This window comes from Fukomys damarensis, unplaced genomic scaffold (assembly GCF_012274545.1).
Source record: "Fukomys damarensis isolate Sample0158 unplaced genomic scaffold, DMR_v1.0_HiC HiC_scaffold_19, whole genome shotgun sequence".
Classification (NCBI taxonomy): Eukaryota; Metazoa; Chordata; class Mammalia; order Rodentia; family Bathyergidae; genus Fukomys; species Fukomys damarensis.
In genome coordinates, this window is record NW_022900931.1 from 2,842,083 (window position 1) to 2,858,655 (window position 16,573).

General features: G+C 49.2%; 1 protein-coding gene and 1 long non-coding RNA gene across 4 annotated transcripts in view; one reads left to right on the forward strand and one right to left on the reverse strand.

Moving 5' to 3' along the window:
- Positions 1-16,573, reverse strand: part of Tbc1d22a (TBC1 domain family member 22A) — a 323,373-nt gene that overhangs the window by 113,724 nt on the left and 193,076 nt on the right. The gene's annotated exons all lie outside the window — the stretch shown is intronic.
- LOC104869196 lies at positions 4,626-10,329 on the forward strand. The gene is made up of 3 exons (XR_782229.1): positions 4,626-4,675; positions 7,964-8,062; positions 8,723-10,329. It is a non-coding gene; the product is annotated as an uncharacterized LOC104869196 (long non-coding RNA).

Genomic DNA, 16,573 nt, shown 5'->3' on the forward strand with positions numbered 1-16,573 from the left:
CCTCTCTCATGAGATTGCAGACAGGGTGACAGAGGAGAGCAAGATGCTATTGGGACGTACAAGCTGGAGAGCCGAGGTCCCCAGCCCTGCCTACAGTGCCAACAGCCCACCCACAGAGCAAGTCAGCACCCAGGGAACCGGAAAACAAACAGCTCTAATGGGTGCCCAGGAGGCAGTGCCTTCCGATGGCAAACAGGCCAGAAACAACTCTGAAAAATTAAACACATATTTCTGGAACATCTGCCACTGAAGCAACCCAATGAAACAAAATAAAACGTAACATTTTTTGCCCTGCTTTCAGATCCAAAAGTAGCAGGTGCAAAAACAAGCCCTTGGCCCTCCTCAGCCCAACTTCAGGAGAAGCACACTCCAGAGTTCAGTGACCAGCCACCCTGTGCCCAGCTCCTGAGTGGGGGCCATGCATCTCTTGCCCTGATCCTGGGGGCCCTCATCTCTCACCTGTGAGGCAACCTGTCCAAAGGTACATGCAAAGTGGCAGCTGAGCTAAAACAGGCCAAGGCTTCCCCACTGTTACCTCAAAACAGCCACAACCTTTGTCTCTTAGAACCACTACGTGGACATGGCCACGCCCCTCTGTACAGCAAAGCTCAGAACACTTCCAGGAGTACCCACTGAACCTGACACAGCATAAGCCCACATGGCACAGGCCGATTCCTTCCGGAACAAAGGCTGCTCATTCATCTGGCCTAACAGCAGGGATTAGCCAGCACCCTCCATAGGCCAGGCCGCCCCAGGAAAGACAGGCCTGCTCCCTGCCCTCCTGGAACTCTTGAGGGCAGGCAGAAAGGACAAACCAGCCTCAAGGTACAAGCTGTCTATGTCATGGGAACTGCTGGATACGAGCATCCTGAGCACACGGCCTTCTCTTCTGCCCGACCTGGGGCCTTGAACTAAAACGAGCTAACGGGCCAAGTTCTGCCCGCCAGATAGTGACATCAGCCACAGGCCTGAGACTTCCTTGGCCTCAGCACTTGTATTGGGCACTCTGCTGGCAGCCCAACTTCCAGCCAGGCTAGGCGGGCTGAACACAGGCCCATGGGACGTCTGCCCTGCAGCAAACCGGAACTCGCCCTTGCTTCCGGGAAGTGGCCCATTTTTCACCGGTCGCAGACCTCTCTGCAAGTAGGTAATGAAGAGTGATAAAGTGAACCCGCCACCAGCTCTCCAGCCACCCTCTAATGTGCATAACAAACTTCTGGCAGGGCTGTCTCCTGTTTTGAACATGGTGAAAAATGGACTGCTAAACTCCAGGCATGACTTTCAATTTATACACATCAGAGCCACAAACGTATATGCTGAAAAGATTCATTTTTCCTATTTTATAAGTAATTGTGAGCAGATGCTCTTTCACTGATAAAGGTAATTTGGTTAGCAATAATTCTGAAACTGAAATTTCCATTTCACTAGAAATAAGGGTGCTCACGTAATGAATGAGCAGGCAGATGTAATTATTGTCAGCTTTCAGGCTGAAAAGACTTCTCTCCGGCGCCCTGTGTGACAGGTCACCGGGAAGGGTAGGTCCTGCGCAGAAGCAGGAAAGGCAACCTCGGTACCGGCTGAGCACTTTCCTTAGCAAAATGGACCCACAGAAACTTCTCCTCTCCGGGATTAAAAGCGAAGACAATGTACGCAAACGCTGCCCAGGATTTACACTAAAAGGAAAGCCATGTATTCATTCACATGGTGCAAAGCCTGCTGAGCCGCCTAGACCCTACTCAGACTTATATGCCCAAAAAGTAGGTGCAAGCATTCACACCTGAACACCTGGCAAAGACCCTTGCAGAGCCTGGCACTGAGCCAAGGCAAACGTGAATGCATCACACCTTCAACTGGAGCCAGACTGCAGTCCTCTCATCAGTTAGGAGGATGAAGAGCACAGTAAGAGCCAACGGACATGAACACAGGGTGTCTCGGTAGCCTCAGCCCATCACTGTGGGATTTGATGTGTGCGGGCTGTAAACAGCTGGGGAGAGGGTGGTCCCAGACAGAGGTTCCAGCAGAATGGAATTCAATCCCTCCCTACGCCCAGGGCTGTTTCCTCCAAGGAACTTAAAAATGCAGAGCAGCCGGTTTTCCTTTAAATCCTGCATGCTAAGTAACTGGTTTAGAGTCTGGGTTTGAATTGGTCATTTTTAAACCACAAAGCCACCTGGGACAGGTAACCACTGCACAACTGAGCAAATTCCAACACTCTGCTTATCCACTAAAGATCCTGGACAGAGCCCACGCGGCACACTCACTTTCTAGGACCCCTCCCAGTCACCACCTACTACCCACTGCGAGTTTTTTCCTCACACTTCCCATGACATTTCCCCTAACTACCTCCTTTGTGTGCATGTTTTCATCTTTGCCTTCATGAGACAAGGGTCAGTTTGTACAAAGTTGGCTATTTGAGTAGGGCCCTGAAGGCCAAAGGTAGGCATGGTGAGGACCAGGACTGAGCACACCTACAGGGGATCCCCTTCACCGCCCTGGCTTGAAGCTGGTCCAAGAACCAAGGAGGGCGCTGGAGCCCACTTTGAAAATACACATCCTGCCAACCTGCCAGGCGAGCCTCTTCTCTGCCAACTGAGCAGGCCTGGGGACCTGGGAGCCACCGAAGTGCCCACAGAGGACTCCACAGGGATGGCAGAACCTCTGGCCGAGCTGGGCCAGGGCACCTACATACCTAGGCCACACAGCTAAGCAAAGGAACGCCCAGGGGCTGTGGGTCAAATCCAGCAAGGTCCCAGGAGACCAGAACGCTGCGGTGACACACCCAGAGCAGCCTCCCTGAAGCAGCTGGACTGCATTACCATGAGTCCTCTGCTCCAACAGGAAGCCTCTCCTCAGACAGGTCAGTAACTATCACCCCACCCCCTCAGAAAAAACTATTTTCCCTTGGAAAATGTAATGGAAATCAATAGAAAGTGAGATTTATTTAGAAAAATTTAACAGCATTTCAGGAATGTGCTGACCGTGCAGGGAGAAAATCTCGGGCCCCAGCCACTACACTTGGGCTAAGATCCCAGAATCCTAGCTAAACCACAGGCCTGAGGGGCCAGAGAGGTGACCCAAGCCCCCACCCAGGCCCCTCACCCAGTCCCCAGCCCAGGAGAGAAACTGAGACCCAGAAAAGCTACTTCTGAGAGGAGGCTTTGTGACCTCACACACCAAGGACAGGACAGTGGTCAGAGGCCACTGCTACTCATCCAAAGCAGCTCAGGCATAACTCACAATTCGAAGGCGTTTGTTCCCATTCTGGGCAGGGAGACTAAGTTCTTGCTATGTCTTCATCCTGTTCATGAGTCAACTCTGGGTGGTCCCCAGAAACTCCAAGGCCCCTGAAAAGCCAAGCATGGCTGGAACCCTGGAGCTGAGGGAGCTCCATGGCGCTCTTAGGACACACCTGTGCCTTTTATGATAAAACCGTAACCGTGAGTAGAGTACTGTGAGCCATTTCAAGGAATTATCCAAGTCCAGGAATCATGGATACCACTGTGCCTCCAGCCAATCCACAGGTCCATCAGAAGTGCAGGGGGCCCGGACACCCCAAACATGGCTGGTGTCTGAGGTGAGGCCAGGTTGCAGAGGCCTGACCCATGACTTGGGGAGTCTGGCTCTAATGCCAGGTGGCAGCACCACAATCCTGCTGTGGAACGCCATGCTGGGCTCACAAACAATACTCTCAGCACCACTGAAAGGCCCTGTGGGTCAAGATCCTAACAGACACTAGGGCAAACTGCAAATGAGTTCCTCCAAGACAACCTCTCCCCGTGACTTCAACATGGAGGCCATGCCACGCCACTGCTGTCTGCTTAAATGCTCCACATAAGGGCGGCAGCAAAGGTAGAACCCAGAAGGCAGTCAGCTGCTTGCTGGCAGGCCAGAGTAAAGCGCCCAGGACCACAACAGCCACTCCCGGGCGGGGATGACAGAGACACCACCGCTCATTCCTGGAACCTCAGTAAACGTGAGCTCAGAATACAATTACACCTCCTGGCAGGTTGTAAGAAAGTGTTTATCTGACACCACAGCACACAATCTTTTCATCTCTAGAGAGGTATTAAGTTATATTTTTTGACAGTAACATAATCTAAACTCTAAGTTCTTCAAGAGATACATGGAATTGAAGCAACGAGGTATTAAATCACTCTCATTTCACAGGCGTGCACGTGAGCTTGTCAACAGCACCCCCAACACAGGCTATTTCCCTCCAAAAAAGCAATGTCTAATCTGAGGTCACCAAAAAGGCCGCGGATGGCGGAGCTGCTTCTAAGGTGCCCGATGCTCAGGGAGCACTGGCCACGCTGCCCACACATGACGAGGATACCCCTGGCCAGGGATGCCACAGGGTAGCGTGGACCACAGATAAGCTGAGGGGACCTGCAGAGGCATCCCTCTGGGCTCCGTCCCACCCAACTCTGAGGATGAGCAAACTGAGGATGACTGAAAGATGGCAGCATTTGAAGAGCAGATTTTAATTGAGAGAACATCCAATTCATTCGTAAAATTTCTTAGGTTCCATGGTTTTAGTGTCATTCTAAAAAATACTCAGTACCTAACTCAAGCTCACAAAGTTGTTTAGGTTTTCTTGTAGAAATTTTATAACTTTGGACGTTTAATTCATTATGTCTTTGATTCATTTTGCAGTAATTTTTTAACCTGGTGCAAGGTAAGAATCTAAATATAATTCACTGCCATACAAATATCCACTGATAGCTGTACTATTTGTTTAAAATATATGTAATATATGCTTTTTTTCTCATTGAGTTTATTGGTACATTTTAGGTACACAGTAGTTATATTCATCATTGGGATCTTGTACCTTTACATGACAGCTCTTGGTTCTCATTTTTTCCCCATACCTTGCCCTCCTCTCACCCCCTCCTCCCTTCCCTATTTACAAAAACTTTATTTTCATTTTCTCGTATTTTTTCTTTTGCTTTATTTCCTTTCCCCTACCCTTCCCACTTCCCCTACACCTTTAGTCCTTTTCTTCCTATTACACATTGTCAATTATACCATTAGGATCTTATTTACAATTATCGTAATATATGCTTTTGCCACTGATTTTCTTTGGTATCTTTTAGAAATCAACTGTCCCTCTATTTCTGAACTTTTCCTCTCCCTGTGACCTCTGTTTCGATGCCATTAATACATGATCTTCACTACTGAAGCGTCACAAATTCTCATAATCAGGTGGCAGTGTTAGATCTCCAATGTTGCTGATTTTCTCAGAGTCATTTAGCTTTAGCTGTTCTGGGGGCTTTAGCTTTGCATATGAACTTTAGAATCAGTTTGTATGCTGGGATCTGAAGTGGGATTGGGTTGAATGTGCGATCAGTTTAAGTGAAATGGTAGTGAATAATTTTGTGTTTTCTGATCTGTGGACATGAGTGGGCCATCTCTGATCTCTCTCAGCAGTTTTGTGGCTTTCAGAGTACAGGTTTACTACATCGTTTGCCATGTTTTCCTTAAATAACCTGGCATTTTTACATTATTAACATGGTTTTGCTCACTTAATCTCAAAAACCTGCTCATTGCTAGTATATAGAAACTATGTTCATGGACCTTGTATCCTGAAACTTGTTAAACTCTTATTAGTTTTGGTTACCTTTTTTGTACATTCCATCCTATTTTCAAAAAGATGATTGGTGTTACCTGCAAATAAAGGATTTTACTTTTTCCTTTTCACCCCAGATGCCCTTTCTGCAAGTATGGATGTTTTCATTTGTTTTCACTAGAACCTCCAGTGTGTATAAACAGAGTCATGAGCAGGAACATTTTGCTATAGTCTTGATCTGATGGGGGGAAAATTCAGATTTATGTCATTTTTGTATAGTTTTATTTTTATCTTGTACATGCTCTCTATTCAATTTAGGAAGTTTCTTCTTATCCCAGTTGACTGAGAACTTTTATTAGGAGCAGAAGCTGGGTTTTGTCAAATGCTTTCCTGAATTGCTTGAGATGATTTCATGGGTCTGTTGTTTTTTAATATGTTAATATAATGAACTACATTGATTGCTTTTTCAACAGTTAAATCAACCTTGCATTTTGGGATAAGTCACATGTCACAATGATATATTATTCTTTTTAAAACTGTTGAATTTCATTTGCTAAAATTTCTCTTTAGGATCTTGACATCCATGCTCATGAAGGGTATTGGTCTGTAGTTCTCATTCTTTTATTGCTTTTGAACTGGGTAACAGGAATATGCTGGCCTCATGGAATGAACTGGGAAGTATGTCTTCCCATTCATTGTTTTAATAGTTCATGTAGGATTAACATTTTTTTCTATACATTTAACAAATCTAACTTCATTTAACAGTGAGGCCACCTATGCCTGTGGTGGAGGGTTTTTATGGCAGGAGGGTTTCAAACAAGAATTTTTTCATAAATATGAGAATAAATTATTTTATCCTTTCTTAGGTAGCTGTAGTTTACGTCTTTTGAGAAATATCCCCATTTTATAAATTGTCAGTGTCAAGTCCCCTTCTATCCTCTACCTTACAATATGATGATGGCTCTCACCTCCCTACCACCCTCCCTCCTTCCAAAGTACTGGAGATAAACCCAGGACCTGCACACTGTTATACATACCCCAGCCCTTTCTGAGATAGGATATCACTAAATCACCCAGAGGGGCTCAAACATGTGATCCTCTGTCTCAGCCGCCCAGTGCTGGGATACTGGCAATTGGTATCTTTTCCCTTTTTCTTCCTAATGAGTCTGACTACAGATTTACCTATTTTATTGAATTTTTTTAAAGACAAGTTTCTGTTTCCTATGGCAGAAGCTGAGGTCACCAATTAGACAACTGGTTTGTTTGTTTTTTGTTTTGTTTTGTTTTGTTTTTTTCAGATTTAGATAAGAAATGCAAGGAGCTTAGTTTACATTCCCAAAATTCCAAAATGTTCCATTCATTTCACAATAGTTTCTAATTTCCATTTTGAGTTCTTCTATGAGCAGTGGGTTACTTAAAAGTGTGTTAATTAGTACAGAAATACTGGGACTTCCCTAACAGCCCTACTATGCTTAGAGAAGATCTCATATTGCTTGAATCCTTTAGGATTTATCGCTATCTTTCTATGCCCCAGAAAGTGGGCTGTCTTGGTAAATGTCCCATATGCAATTAAAAAGAATGTGCATTCCTTGAATTTTCTGTCGAAGTAAACTAAGTCACATCTGATGGTACATGCTTCCCATATCTTTACTGATTTTCTGTATACTTGTTTTCTCACTTACTGCAAAGAGATTCATATCTCCAATTATAATTGTTTATTTGGCTATTTTTTGTTACAATTTTCAGATTCTGCTGTGTAGTCTGAAACTATTATTTGGTGCATTAACATTTAAGAGTGCTATTTTCATCTGCTTAATTCATCCCTTTATCATACAAAATGACCTTTTTATATGCTCTATCCTTTCTCCTGAAATCCACTCTGACACTAATATTGTAACTCTAGCCTTCTTTAGACTGGTGTTAGCATGGAATATCTTTTCCCCTCATTTTACTTCTAAATCATTTGTGTTTTCATATTTGAAGTGGGTTTCTTGCACGAAGCCCATATTTTAGTCTTGTGTTTTCATATTTAAAGTGGATTTCTTTTAAGAAGTACATACTTTGGTCTTGTTTTTTAAAACTATTCTGACAAGATCTCCCTTTTAACTGAAGTGTTTAGAGAATTTGCATTTAAGTACTTTCCACTACTATGCCTGCAAATTCGTGAATCTTTTCTTCCCCAAAGTCTGATCTGCTGGTTACCCATACAGTGCAACTAGCGATTTCATTTCATAGGAGTTTTCATCTCCATAAGCCCAATTTGAATCATTTTCACATCTTCCATGTCCCTACTTAATATGTTTACTATTTCTCTAGCTCTTTGAACATAGAGAATCCAATTTCTGTAACTGCTTTAAAGTCATTATCTAACAAGCCTAACCTCCATGCCTTTTCCAGGTCAGTCCGGATTGATTCTTCTTCTCATTATATTTTCCTGCCTTTCTGCATGCCTGCAAATGCCTTTGAAAGCTAGACATTGGGAAGTTTCCTTACTAGGTACTTAATATTTTTACATTCCTACGAACATTTTTGAACTTTTTATGGGGCATAGTTTAATTGTGTGGGGTCTTGCTTTTTAAACCCTGGAGCAATGTAATATTTGCCATAATATTTACCACCCACTGTCCAGGCAAAACCCTCCGGGCTCTGGACCCTATGCCCATGACTTACAAATTCTGCCATGAGGGTTCCAGGAACTGTATCTCTAATCCTTTCAAGAGGTTCTTTAGCACCATGGTGGCTGCTTGCAGACACACACAGCTAAGTGTTCAACCTGGTCGGCCCTGCCACCTACAAGCCACAGCCCCAGGAACTCCAGCACTTGGGCTCCTCCAGACAGGCTCATCCCAATGCAGGGCTCCCCCTTGCTTGTCCACCCAGAAATAGTACTGGGGCCACCACAAGCACGGGGTGTACCTTCTCTTAAAAACCAGTGTTTTACATATTTAGTGAGTTTTTTAGTTGACTTGCATAGATGAGCGAGTCTGGTCCCTGGAAATATCCCCTGGAGCTGGGGAGGTGCGTTATCACCAGGGCAGAACCCTTCCAAGCTTTATGATTAGTGTCTGTGTGGGTACTCGGTGCTCCCTTCCCGGATCAGGTCTGAATGAACGGCTGCATTCTGACTCTGCTTTGTTTGAATTAAACATGCCGCAGGTGGAGGGCAAGCTGGTGAGGCTCTGCTCAGCTCCTACACCACGTATTGCTCACCCAGTCCCCATCCCCAGCAGGAGGAGAGTGCATTAGGAGTGAATGTCCGAGCTCCTGTGGGGGACCCAGGCTTCCCACCCCAGAGGTGCACTGAAAGACATGGCTCCACGGTACAGCTTGCTCCTTCAGCCTGGGTTCTGTCACTCTGAGGTGAGCGGGTTAAGAGTATAAATCCATCACATCCCAGTCATATGCAGCTGCCACCGAGGCTGAGCTCTCTCCCCTACAGCACACACTAGAGAGGACTCCACTCCTAACCTCATTCCAGCTGCGGCAGAGCCCACACCCTTGCAGCATGCAACTGAGGGCCCCGCCTCTACCAGACCCCGGATGGAAACCACAAATGGGTCCTGGCCCTGGGGGCTTCTCTGACTGGCTCTTACTTCAGAAGCACACAGACAACATCTAGCTTCCTGTGTTGGGAGTCCTAACGGTTGTGATTATGGGATTCAAGCCTCGACATCCCACTCTACTGACAGTATCAAGTCGCGGGTTTCATGAGGTGTCCAGGACAGAGGTTTACAGGGAGGCATCACATGAGAAGGTGAGGATCAGAGGAGATCGCCCTAGGGTCTGCCCAAGACCACCACTCGCTGTAGCTGGCAAGGCAAAAGGAATGTGTCTACCTGATGCAGGGACACAGGAGGCCCCTGAGGAGGAGAAGGGCCAAGACACCAGCTTGGAAATGCAAGCATGGCTATGACTAAGGCGAGAGCAGGGATATTTCCTTGCCTGACAGAAGCAAGGCCCTCTGTCCAAAGGGGAAGGAATCAGAGAAACAGCTACTCCCAGCTTAGAGAGCACAAGTCAGGCATGGAGGTGCCTCTCTATAACCCCAGCACTCTGGGAGGCAATCCCCCAGTACCTAAAGGAAAAATAAAAACCATAAATGCCTCTGACAAGCCACACATCACCTGGTTGTGGTGGCAGAAAGCCCTGGGCAGCCCAGGTCTGCAGTGATGCTGAGCGCTCTGGAAACGCGCCCCTCTCAGACACAAATGAGGGCTGGATGCCGCCACCACAAAGGCATGTTGGGTCCTGTCGGGACTGTGAGCTCATGATGTCCCCTTCCCAGCCCCAGGACCTGGGAAGTTCTGTGTGAAGGAGGACGGACAGGTGAATAGATGGACTGGTGGCTGACACACAGATGAGTGGATGGATAGAGACAGAGAGGGGAAAGGACAGGACTTGTCATGAAGGATGGACCGACAGAAGGATCCACGACCCCAGCACACGCGTAGGAAAAGCACTTTCCAAAGCTAGGCCATGATTCCACTGTTTTCCTCAGCACAAGTCATCATTGAAGACAGGGGTCTAGTTAAGGGCTGATTTGCTTTGAGAGAAAGGAGGCATTTCAACCTGTCTGCACAGACACTATTGTGTAATTAAGATAATAAAACTGAGCCGTATCTGCACCTGGGACTGTTTACTCTGCCAATTTTTTCATCAAGAACAAAGAAACTATAGGTCACAGGCAGGCAACTTGCTCAGATTTCATGCCTTACCAAGAGGTAATCTATAATACAGAAGGATGAAAATGCCCTGAAAGCCACCTCCTCCTTGGTTTCTTTTCCTCGGCTTCAGTTAGCAAGTCTAAAAGTATTAATTAAAAATCCCAGAAATATGCAATTCATAAGTTTTATAGTTCTGGTCTGAGTAGCACAATGACATCTCAATGCCTCTTACTTACTCAGCCCAATAGGTCCACACTGTGTACACTACTCACCCTGCAGCAATTAAGAGAGAAAGAGAGAAGGGAGAGGCGGAGAGGCTGAGAGGTGGAGAGCCGGAGAGAGGGAGAGGCCTAGAGGGGGGAAGAAAGAGGGAGAGAGGGGAGAGAAAAATATTCACAGAGCTTGTACCACAGTCTGTGGTTATAACTGTATTTTACTACTTATCATTCCTAATTCCTTACTGTCTTTCACTTATAAATCTCACTGTGAGGAAATGGAACGGGGTACAAGACACTGGTGCTGTCCCGGTACCCACTGTGGTATTAGAATGTGTCCTCTGCAGAGCAAGCCGTCCCACACATTCCTGACCCACATCTGGTGCCATCTGCTGCCACAGAAGCTGAGCAGCTCTCCAGGAAGCACGGACCACAGGGAAGGCAATGGCGCTCCTGCCCTGCCCATCTCCCCACTCTAGCAGTGCGCTGCCAAGTGTCCGGCAACTGGCTCTCTGGGAAAGAGGCCCCTGCTTGTCGCAAATTTCTGTGCAATAAATACTCCTACCAGGCCCACACCATGACTTACTGTCACCAGATGATGTCAGTGAACAACAAAAGGAGGAGAGGAGAAGCCTGAGTTCAAAGTGCTTAAGCCAATGTCTTTCTGCAGCAGTGAAGATGGGCAGACCTGGACAGAGTCGCCAGGAGAATCGATCAGGGACGTGGAATGGAGATGTCACAAGGTTAGGGCTGTGTGCAGCTCAGCCCCACTGCACCCAGGGAACACGCGAGTGCACCTGGAGCACAGGGGAGCTCCCTGCCCCTATGGGCCCCTTCTCCAGGGACAGCGAGAACTGCAGGGACACCAGGAGTCATGCAGCAGATCCTCGGGAAGACCGGTCACAGCGGCCAATGCCCAGTCCCCAGACACCATGCCCAGCACAGCCAGAGTACCTGCCAGGTAGGTGAGTCATCTCTAGGGAGTGGCAGATGGATGACAGGGACCCTAGAAAGCCCCCATGCCAGAGCGTCCCCAAAAGTGACTTCACTGTCTCCGCCCTGCTTCAGAATTTACAGGGAGCCCAGGCTACCATGGTGCAGAGGCTGTGTGCCATGGGCCCCCTGCTGCCTCACCGACCAGCAGCCCAGCTCACCAGAGCACTTGATGCCTTGCTTTTGTCTATAAAAAGTAGAGCAGGTTTTTAAAAGAGGGCCTCACTTTATCAAAGAATATAATTTCAAACGCAGTTTCATTCATCATCATAGTCAAAGACTTGAGAGACTCCCTTGCCCCATTCTGATAGAAAGAATTTCTTTGTATTTCTAGCACCAAAAATCCAGCCCCAGATCACTGGGAAGCCCTCGTCTCCCATGGCTCCTGTCACCAGGCAAACAGCAGTGGGCTCTGCCTCCTTACCTATCACACAAAGTGTGTGTGTCCTTGTATTCCCTGTTTTGTGCCCTGCCACCTTCAGGGGACAGCTCAGGAATCCAAGCATGTCCTGGGCAGCAGGAGCTCAGCCCCCACGAGGAGGGGACTTTATGTCAGGCAGCCCCAGAGCTCTACAGCCAGCCCAGCCCACGCTCAACTCCTGGGCCCTTACAGGCCAGGGGCACCACTCCGCACCCCAACTCCTCTAAAAAAAAGTCTCTCCATCCTGCCTCCCGGCCTCGCCCACATGCCCCTCACATGCTCTCCAGGACTCTGCAGGGAACACTCAGATGTCAGAGGAATGCTCTTCCCACCCTAGACCTGCTGTTGCCTCCTCTTCAGAGAAAATCATTCAGACAAGCTACCCTGTGCCAAGTTGGTGAGTAAACCACAACACTGAACTGTGTGGCTTGTTCGTGAAAGTAAGACTCCCAAGTTCAAGCTGACAGGCCAGCTGCCAAAGGCAGAACAACGGGCAGGTGGACACCTATCCTCAGCAACCATAATCATTGGAACCAGCTCTGCAGACAGAGCCATGCCAGTGCATCCGAGGGCATGGAAGCCCCAGGACACTGGGTTCCAGGGGCCTCCCACAAGACACTCAATGACACAGACGAGCTTCAGCTCTATCGTGGAGAGGCTGGCAAGCACACCTTTCCGAGTGTTATTAGTCAGCTTCCCCATCCCTGGGAACTACCTACAACTTAGAGAACTTGAATTGGCTCACAGTTTCAGAGGACTCGGTCCATGGTAAGCTGGCTCCAAGGCAGGAGCATCGTGGCAGAGAGGCACGAAGAAACAAAGCTGCTTAGTTCAGGGCCGCCAGGAAGCAGAGCACAGGAACAGCATCAGAGAAGATGGGACCAGAGCTAGACCCCCAAGGTCACACCTCATGACCCACACAGGCAACGAAGTATGCTTTGCTAATTGCTGGTGGCTTCGATGCCAATGAAGGTGACAGCTTAACCACTGCACAAGGGGCCAAGACCTGGCAGGGTGGCACGCACGCCTCCCAACAGGCACTGCAGCCCTGCCACACTGTGCCATTGCACCTCTTTACCGGGAAATACCACACAAGCTCACATGAAGGGAACCTCTCGAGCCACGTGGATACTTCCAACATGGCGTCACCAGGAAGCACAGGGAAGGCCGGGTCACCACTGCTGGGACCATCACGCAACCCAGGGTCTGGGCTTGCTTCCACGCAGAGCCTGGGAGGAGGGGTCCATGGGGTTGACTTGTGACTTTTACTCCTAGATAGAATACTTCCATATATCTGCCCAAAGAAGGATATTATCTTCACGGCCACAGTGCCTGTCATCAACACCAGGACTTTCTCACTGATGAGGCGAGGATGCCGGACAATATCAGGAAGCACACGGCTGAGGACCCCAGCATGCCGCAGGGCCAGGCTGCTCCAGGCAGCAAAGCTCCCCATTTCCTCCCTGGCAGAGGATACCCAGTGTGACAGGCGGCCAGAGCCAATGCATTTCAGCTTCCACAGTCAGCAGGTGCACACTGATAGCGCGTAGCGAACAGTCAACCAGAGTGATGGCCTGAGTGTGGCCGCCAGACAAGACACGCGTCCTCCTAGAGCTCTCTGTCTCCACATGGGAACAGTCAGCTTAGGCCCAGTCCCACACACCCTCACATACTCACACAGGCCAAGCAAGAATTACAGATTCAAGCGGAATCGTAGTTTCTCTTGAAATGAGAAGGGAGGCATCCAAGTGTAAAGAGGGTGGGATGAGGGATCCTCACACCTCTGTAAGTCAACACTAAGCAAAGAGCAAAAAGCATTAACTGTTCCCAGAACGCTTTGTGCAAATTAAGTGAAGATGCCACCTACCTTCCCACGTGGCTTGTGGCAGGGGGAGCCATGAGAGCCACCCCTCACGTGGCCCCCAAATCCTGGCTCTCAAAGTCACCTGGCTCACAGCTGACACCAGTGGCCCCAGGTCCAACTGCAGTCTGTTATTCTGGGAGCATACAGCACACGACCCTATGACTGCAGTTCTGTGCCCTCACCTCAGCCCAAGAACTGTGCGTCCCATCTGTCCCCACAGATGTGGCGACATGGACACACTGGGCCACACATGAGGTACAACAGGAGAGCTTGGGGCCTGTACTCTTTCCGCAGCTGTGGGTACATATGGGCGGGCAAGGCCACTGCCACACTAGCCTACAGCAGCTCAGAGGGGTTAGCTCTACTGACAGCGGCAGTGAGTTCCAAGGAGCATCGGGGGGGCTCCCGAGCAGAGCAGACAGGAGAAACTGGGGGATCCCCCAGTTCCACACACTCACACAGGTGCTACCACCACCTTCTGTGCATGGGACACAGGCAGCCTCAGCCACCCTGGGCCAGTGGGAAGGACTGTGAGCTCTGACCCACAGCTGCAGTGCAAGTGAACAAGGACCGGGGCAGAGCTGTGGGAGCAGGCTGTCCCCAGGCACCCTCATCTGGGTGGGTGCAGGACCTGATACACGCTAAGCATACAAAGGGTACTTATTCACTGTCTGTCCAGCAGAGACCACCAGGTCCTCTGTTCCAGGCAGGACCTCGTCCTCTGGACCAGGACAGAATATGGACACACCAGAGAGCTGACGGCATTGAGTCCCAGCTCACAGATCCTTTGCTGTGGAACTCTGGAGTCTTGAGCAGCCCAGGCCCAGACACAGGACAGGAAAAATCACCACAGGGTGGGCTCTGGACACCTGGGCCCACCAGGAAAAGGTGCAGCCTGTATCCTCTGCCTGGCCAGGACTGCATGTCAGATCTGGACAAGCAATAGAGGGACCAGCAGGTGGAGAAGGGCTTAGTGACCACCTGAGGTGCGACCTTTGGCTGAGGCCAAGAGGCAGAGTAGGGCTGAGGTTTCACCAGGCTCAAAGGTGGAGTTCCCTTCAATAGGTGTACTCAAGTCGCACTTCATCTTTCAGAGCCCGAGTAGGAGGAGGCCGGGCCCTCCAGACCTAGGCAGGCATTAGGCCCAGTTCTGCGGTGGCTCTGGGTCTTTTTCCTCACAGACTCCTAGGGGATCAGGCGAGGCCTCGGCAAGGGCCCACCATCTCCATGGCCACCCCTTCTCCTCCCACCCCAACAGTGCCAAGGCCTCCATACCTTCACCTTGGCTATACCCCTGCAGGGAAGTGCTCCCCACAGCCTGGCACAGCTCCCACCCACCACACCCTGTCACCCTCACAGGGGTTCAGGATGGAAGGACTAAGGACTGAACCCCACAGTGACAAGTGACAAGGACCATCCTGAGGGGCAAACCAGGGTATGGAGGACCCAAGGGGCTGCCAGGAGTTCCCCTCTCAGCCAGGGACAGAGATGAAAAGACACAGCCTCCAGTTCGTGGGACTAGTGCTAATATTAAAGTGCTGATGGTTTGTGGGTAGGAAACAACCTTCATAATAACAAGCATCTTCATCCTGGGGAGCTCTGGCCCGGAAATGCTATCTTCTGTCCCTTGGGTTAAAAAGGACACCATTTCTTCCTGGTGAGGAAGACAAAACATACACTTTCTCCAATAGCTTGTAAGGACAAACAGAAACGCCTCTGGGAATCATTTCAAAATCAGATCTGATAGCCAAGACAGTGTTTTTCTCCTAAGGTCAAAGAAAACCACTATATCTGGGAGGCAAATACTTACAACTTAATTAACTAGTCTCCATGTGGCGATAAACCCCAACATCAATCTGGCATGGAGGGTCTCAAAGCCATCATCATCATCAAGGAGGACAGCATCTCACCTGCCTCACACACATGCAGTTCAGTACTTGCCAGAGGCGGCCACCACTGCTTCCTGGTGGCGACGGTACCATCCCACGGCAGCTGGAGAGAAACACTCATCACACTCCGCCTTAGTCCTGCTCCCTGCACTACACAGTGGTTCCAGGAAAGAAGTGAGTGAAATAGCAAACCCAGTGAACAGGCAGTGGCTGGCATCCCCGAAGACAGTGCTTCCCACCTGGCGCCATGCCCTGCATGGGGCAGCTGAAAGAGCAAAACAGGGAGACCCGTCCTACCCACCCCCAGCTTGTCCTAACCAGAGCACCACGGCTTCCCAGGGCCCATGGAGTGGGTGGTGGAGGTGGGGTGGGCAGATGGTCTTGGGTCCTCACTCCAATCAGCAAGTTTTTTATGACTGTGCTAAGTGCAGGCTGGAAGAACCCGCAGAGCAACTGTTAATGTGGTGCCTCTTAATGGAGGACAGGATGTCCTCTCCTCAGCGATCACAGGCCTATGCCCCATCAGCACGAGGTCTTAAAGGGGAAGCAACTCTTCTGTACTGTATCAGATTGAAATGTGAGCCTGTCTGAAGGACAGGTGCCCCAAGATGATCTTGGGATATCCCAGGCCAAAAGTGGGGTGAAGGCTGCCTCTTAGTTTTAAGAAAATAAATCTCTACTCGTTCCAGAGGAACGCCCTGAAAACAAACATAAGCCAAAAAGGAAACACGAAGCATTAGGAGGCTATGCCAGAGAGCAGGTCATGGCCCTAGGACCATGGCCCAAGATATACCATGGGCCTGGAAACAGAGGAGGGGCTGGCTCCAAGGTCCTCCTCACTGTCCCACAACTGGGGTGGAAGCACTTGAAGACTTCCTCTAAATCAAGGCTCCTGCAAGCAGGACACAGTGTCTTTATGCCCAACATAAAGGCAGCTCTGGGACAGATACCAGTAAACCCA